The following is a 6753-nucleotide window of genomic DNA, read 5'->3' on the forward strand; positions in this document are numbered from 1 at the left end:
ACAGCTATGGTATTATGTAATGGGTTTTCTTTCATTTTTTTTTTAATGAAAGGACACAAAACTTCTTTGTTAGAAGTTTGTTACTTGTCTGATTCAATTTGCTGAAAGATAAATCCCTCTGTGTTACTGCATCAGTGTGTTACCGTCCAAGAGAAAAGGTAAGAGACAAGCCCAGCCCCTTCAAAGTGCTATTGAACCTGACAAAGTATACTCTTCCCTGAGCTTGTTGACATTGTAAACAACTGCACCATTTTTAGTCACTTGTCCCATGCAGGCAGCATAAAAATATCACTTTAATGCTGTATTGAGTCAAAAAACTACTCTCTAGAGGATTTCACACCGACACCCCTTCATCCCCTCCCCCACAGTTAAATGACTTAATATATTTGTTCTGGAACAATTACCTTAATGATACAGACTTTGTCTCATTTGGAGTATAGGATGGTTGGCTTCATCTGCCTTAAGGACCAGATCAAGGGGCTGCATGGCACCCACTTCTCGTAGGTTGCTCTTGGTGAAGGAGAGCAGGTTTTCTCTCCTGTTCCTAGCCAGGGAGTTGGCTCCAGCATTTATCAGCTCTGACAGCTGAAGCTGGCTGAATCAGCTATGGTTGCAGAAACTGTTCTTTTCCTTGGTATAGTTTTCTCCCAGATTAGTGAGTTTATCTGGTTCTTGGAGGGTTCAGGGTGATATGGGAGAAGAAAAGGGGTGATAGGACCGTGTATTTTGGCTCCAGCTGTGTTTAGAAAATAGAGCTAAAATTATATTGTTGCTTAGTACTCTTTAAAATGGAAGAGATGCCCTGTGTTGCCCCCTGCAGCTGCTTGTTTTTCTTCTTTCCCTCTGCCCTGATACAAGGAATCTGAGATGACCATGTACTGAATTTGGCTGGGGCTACTTGAAATGGGGCTGGAGCTGCAGCTTCCAAAGAGCTGTTTGGGAAAGGAAGTTGTTAAGACTTAGTGTGCATGTTGAGTGTAACTCGTGATGTACTTTCAGTTCTTTTTGGGGGGGAGGGAATTTATTGATTTCTAAACAGATTTGATTTTTTTTTTTCTTTTAATGTGGCCTATCTTTTTCCATACAGCTCCCTTGTCTTGGAACAACCAACTTAACTATTGTGTCAAACTCCATCACTTGCCAACCTGTCCTTAAAGGCTGTTGCTAATACAGTATTGGGCAGAAATTTTCTCTTTGAGTTGATCCTGTGATATCTCCACTTTTTCACCTGAAAAAAAAAAGAATCATATTCTACGTCCTTCAGAATTTGTCTGTTCATTTTGACACTGCAATGTTGGTCTTTTCTTCTTCATGGCTCAAGCATTTATCATCTTATGCTTCTGTTATCAACCAAACAAGACTGAAAGTGTGAGATGCCATCCCCTGGAAGAACTGCTTAGTGAATGTGGGATGGTGTGACCCTCATGTTCTGCCTGATAAGTGAAAAAAACAGTGGAAATGATTCTTCTCACACCTAAAGTGCTTTGTTTACCTTGGTGTATGCTGGAAAACTTGAAACTCTGCTTCTGAGAGACAGTGCCTTCTGAGCTTTGTGAATTGAGTGTGTGTTTGGCAAGAATGGAATAAGAATCTCTTCATTTCAGGATAGGAGGGGGAAATAAGCATTTGAAACATGAGACTTTCGAACTGCCATGGTACTGGAATGTTATACTGCTGAATGTCATGTATGTATGTACAAGCACATGCTTGTATTCTGGTCTCATTGGGTATTCTGGTCAAGATGGGAGTGTCAAGGGCGGATCAGTTCTGGTCATGAAGTGCCACGTTGACGTAGCTGTTGCACACAGCTTTTAAGTCTGGTGTGTATTCTGTGACAGCCTGTTGTAAGGTAAAGAGCCTGAAAGTACATCTAAAGTTACTGAGATCCACCTGAGCAAGGCCTGTTTCAGTTACCAGTGATAAAAGAACGTGGTAGGACAGAAGCTGTATGGTTTGCTCACAGACCTCTCCTGTAAGAAGATGCCTATATCAAATGTGAAGACTAGACCTTAGAAGTACGGTATTTGTACTCTGAGATCTAGGGTATAATGCTAACTTTATGCTTCCACATTGACAGCTCACACTACACAGGCCAGCCAACAGAGTTCCAGCAACTTTGGGCCTCCTGAATTATTTTTGCTGACTGGAATAAACTGAATGAAAAACTGCTACTTGTTATCCCTACCTCTAGGGATAGGAAAGTTATTTTACTGAGCCAAAACACTGATTTAAAAAAAAAATACTTGTTCCTTTTGATATATTTATACAAATGATGTTAAAGTTTTCCTGTGTTATGTAAAGGCAATTTAAAGAAAGGTAATTTTTTTAATTCAATAAAAGCACTACATATTTCTTTCCTACAGCACTGCTGGGTTTGTTTGGTTTTTTTTTCCCCTTATTCCTTCACTAAATAACAGCAAGCAGGACCCTGGCTGAGAGGGAGCTGCCAGCCTATGTTGTGTCCTGATAGGTAGTGAAATGTCTCATTGTTAAATGAACTTCAGCTTAATGAAGTATAGAAGTAGAAGCCAAATACCTGTGATGACAGGGAGCCAGTCCAGAGTCCATCCATGTGAGAAGCTGCTTTGGTTTGTTCTTGCAGGTGCAGACTAGAGAACCTGTGCAAATGTCACTCTTATGTCTCTTACCCTCTGATTTGGATTTTGTTCTTAAATGCAAGAAAACAAAACAAACCAACCAAAAAATAGAAGTGGAAAATAAGAAAGTTGTCAGAGATTTCTTAATGTGAAAGGAATGTTATTGTTACCAGCAAAGTTACTTTCTGCATTCCTGAGAAATAATACGACAGATTTTGAATTAAGTTATTTACTTGTGCTATCTGTCCTTGTTTAAATAATTAATTGTTATTGCATTTAGGAATGTAATTTGCTTAGAGAAATAAGGCTTCTTAGTTTGAGAGAGGATGTTGTACTAACTGACATGACACTAAAAGGAATTGAGAGAATTACTTATGCAAACTCACATATAATTGCATGGGAAAACAATATAAAATTTATATAAAGTTCATTAGTCTACTTTTCAGTCTTTTGTGTAATAAAGACTGATTGTGCAATTCTATGTTGGGTTTTTTTTCTATAAAAAAGTTTGGCACAGTGCCTGTGTACCTCTGTTGAGTACCTATCCACAAGAAGTTTTGCTCACAGTTAATTACTCGTGGGTATACTAGTGCAATAAAAACGTTTAATATTCATAATCTTGGATGTCTGTTTTCAGTATGTTTTGTGGGTATTTGAGTGACTTTCAAGTACCTGAGATGATAAAACATGTCTTTACCACTGTGATCTCAGAACAGAGCCATTTTTCTGGTACCAGCTTCATTGTTTTCATTTTACATACAAGATTCTTTTCCTGATGGATGCTGCTTCTCTGCAGTGAAGCTCAACATCACCGAAGTGCAGATACAAGGTTATTGCTTTGTGTGATATACTGGCCATGTTGCAGTGTACATTGCCTTAAAATGACTAAGTTACTAAAATAGTGAACACTTCCCTAGTTAGCAGCAACAGTTACCCTAATTACACTAGTGTAACAGAACAATTTATGTGTTCATTGAAGTTATCTTGTGCACGAAGCTTAAAGTAGAAATGTTAGGAAAATACACAACAAAGGGCTTGAAAATTGTTAGGTTTTGATTTGTCTTGCTCAGTTTGCAGATGAGAAAGAGAAGTGATGAATACGTATTGCACGTAAAACCTAAGGTTGTGGCTACAAACCACATAGGTTAGCCCTAAATATGCTTCCGGATATCTTAGAGACATGGTATGATTATAGTCTCTTTTCACGTACAAAGGATGATTTATCAGGAGCAGGTAAAACACAAGATTACTGAATTCTATCATTTCCCTTACAGAAGTAGCAATTTCGTTTGCTTGTCATTGTCACTTGTGCTATAAAAATAAAAATCAGGGCAAGTGTTGCCCTGATTTTTGCAGGTTAAGTCAGTTGGCATGGATGCATGTTTCAAGAGACTTTATTTATTTCAGACTAACTGCTGTCAGGTACTGTTGATAGCATGCCCAAGTAGTTGGAGCTTGTCTTCAAGTTTTACCTCATCTGAAAGGAACCTGTTCACTCAGCTACAGGACTGTTTGGTGATACAAAGCATGGGGGGTGGGGTTGAGCAGATCAGCTTTAAAAGTGGTATCCTGATCCAAATAAAAATGCTGGTGCAGCCACATCCATATGCCCAAATTAGATGGATATAGGTGAAAAGGGAAAGTTATTAATATTGTAAATTGGGGAAGCCAAGTCATCTTGAAAGCTGGAACTTTCTGGAGGATGCAGAAACTACTGGAGGATGCAGAAAAACAGGAGGCTTGTGGGAATAAAAGTCAGTGGTCTAAATTCATCCCAGGCAACTTCCATCCCATCCCTAGCTAAGTCAGTGGTCTCACTCTGATTTCCTTCTATGCATAAGCCAAAATGATTGAATTATTTATTGTAGGTAATGTTCTTCCTCATTGGTTGTGTTATGTTTATTAAATAATTTAAGCAGATGCATGCCACCATCCAATGGAAAAAGGGCTTCACAGTGATACCTTATTTAGCAAATACATTTAGTAATATACCAAATGCTACTCCCAAGACCTTGCTCCAGCTCCCCTCCAAGATGTCTCTTCATTTGTATAGTAATAGCCTTTTTTTGAGCACCTCAGCTGCAGAAAGATAAGCCACATCATGACCACTGCTTTGCTGGAATCATTTTCAGAGGTGGCACTGATGAGTTGTGTTAGAGCCCACCCTGTGCTAATAACAACAGATTAAATCTGTTTTACTGTAATGTAGTTTTTTTTTTCTCCTTTCTGATTCACATCAATCACTGAATATTTGAATTACTGAATAGTTCCCATTTTACTTATTTGTTTTGGTAATATTTAACAACATCTTTTATAACAGAAACATTTTTACTGAAAACATTTTTTGTCACTATTAGTAGTAGTATAATGAAGATAGGAGAAGAAAAAACCATCAGCGTATACACTGGAACCTCTAGAATGTATGTCTCAGAAAGAATTCTGAATATACATATATATATATTTATTTAAATCACTGCTTCTAGACGAATGTAGTAGAAGAGGTGAGGAAACACCTCACTTGCATTTATGATAATCAGATTTAACTCACAGATATTTGTTGGTGATGCAAAACAGCACTACAGCAGCCAGAAATGTTGCATAAAAATGATGCGACCTAATACAGTGAGTTCATAAGAAACATTTCCAAAATGAAATATGGATATAATTGCTGATCAAAGAGAGGCTAGCTGACTGCACAAATCCTGCTGTCTGCTGAGCCAGGAATGCATTCACTCTCTGTGTTCCTCCCAACAGCATAATGTCTGAAGCAGCTATAATTTGCCTTCAGCCAGTACTAGGGGCTGGAGGAGTCGGAACTCCACCTTGCATCAGTGGAGGACAAGATATGCAGGCACAGCAGCACATAATCTCTCATCTTTGCTTATCTGTGGGGAGGATGATTGAGCATGCTTGCATTTGGTAAATACAATCATACCAGAAAGTGGAATGCAAGAAGTACCAGAAGGAGAATGAAAAATCAGGGTGGAAGAAGCAGGACATGCCTGGATTATTCTCCGCAGTTTTAGCAGAATGCTTGTAATTTGCTGAACAAATGTGCTTATGATTTTTTTTTAATAATAATGAGACCATCTACCTCATTAATTCTAAAAGGTTAGGGTTTGCTGATTGCTGCCTACTGTGGGAGCAACCTAAAAAAGAGGTTACCTTAGTAACAATTTTAGTCAGCGACAATACTGCCTTAAAGAAGCCCAGTGTTCATCACACAACATTTGAAGAACTACTTGGAATAACTCTGAGTCACAGAGAACTAAGAAATACCAGAACACAGTTAACATACTGTTCCTGGAATAAGGTAAGTAACCTCTAAAAAACGCAGGGCTACTTAACAGCACTTTAGGTAAAACCTTACGGCTAAGTGGGACTAAATCTGTGTGCTCAAGCTTCGGAGCCCAGCATCTCAGCGACATGTGGCAGTCCGGGGAACTCGGACCAAGCTGTCAAAGTAGCCTGTTGAAGAAGCAAATAAACCAGCTGACGTCTCCGAGATGCTCCTGCCAACAGTCTCTACACACGCGAGGGGATCATTCTCTTCCAGCGACACGTTCTCTCCCAGTAGGGAAGCCTGCCCGTGCCACAGCACAAAACAAACGCCGCTCACCCCACACCTGGAGGGTTTGTTGCCGGCTCCTCCCGGTTGCGGAGGCCGAGCCCTAGCCGCGGCAGTAGGGGGCTGGCAGCTGAAGTGAGACGCTGCCTTTACAACGCGAAGTGGCTCTTGCTCAATCTCACTGTTTTCCGTGGCCTGGGTTTAATCAGGTTTAACACCGGCCTGCCTGCCTGAGCTAGAGCACCTGCCGCCGAGGCGGGGAGGGGCGGGCTGAGGAGGAGAGGAAGGCCCCTCTCTGCACCGCAGGGTCACTGAGGTTTGCAGCCGGGAGCTGTAACGGGGCGAGAGCCGACAACGGCTCCGCGGCTACCCACGCTTTCTAGAATGAAGCAGCGGGGCCTCCCCCGCTTCGCCCATCCCCGGCAACGTACGTGCAGGTAGGCAGCGGCGGAGAGTCCTCTGGGAGCGGGCCCGTCCGTGAGGTGTCTCAGCCCGAGTGGTGCCTCCCGGGGAAGCCCAGAGCAGGGCACAGCGGAGGGGTGGGGTGGTATCTCTTCTGAGAGGTCAGCGTTTTCCCCTGCGCCTGGC

The 6753-nt window shown here is 41.3% G+C and overlaps 1 long non-coding RNA gene across 1 annotated transcript; it reads left to right on the top strand.

Moving 5' to 3' along the window:
* The first annotated feature begins 26 nt into the window (after positions 1-26).
* LOC133225382 (uncharacterized) lies at positions 27-2365 on the top strand. Its single transcript, XR_009729130.1, has 2 exons — positions 27-158; positions 1088-2365. It is a non-coding gene; the product is annotated as an uncharacterized LOC133225382 (long non-coding RNA).
* Positions 2366-6753: the final 4388 nt, after the last annotated feature.

This window comes from Neopsephotus bourkii, unplaced genomic scaffold, assembly GCF_033783945.1.
Source record: "Neopsephotus bourkii isolate Nb327-2 ecotype Australia unplaced genomic scaffold, CSIRO-AGI_Nbou_v1 NB_1760, whole genome shotgun sequence".
Classification (NCBI taxonomy): domain Eukaryota; kingdom Metazoa; phylum Chordata; class Aves; order Psittaciformes; family Psittacidae; genus Neopsephotus; species Neopsephotus bourkii.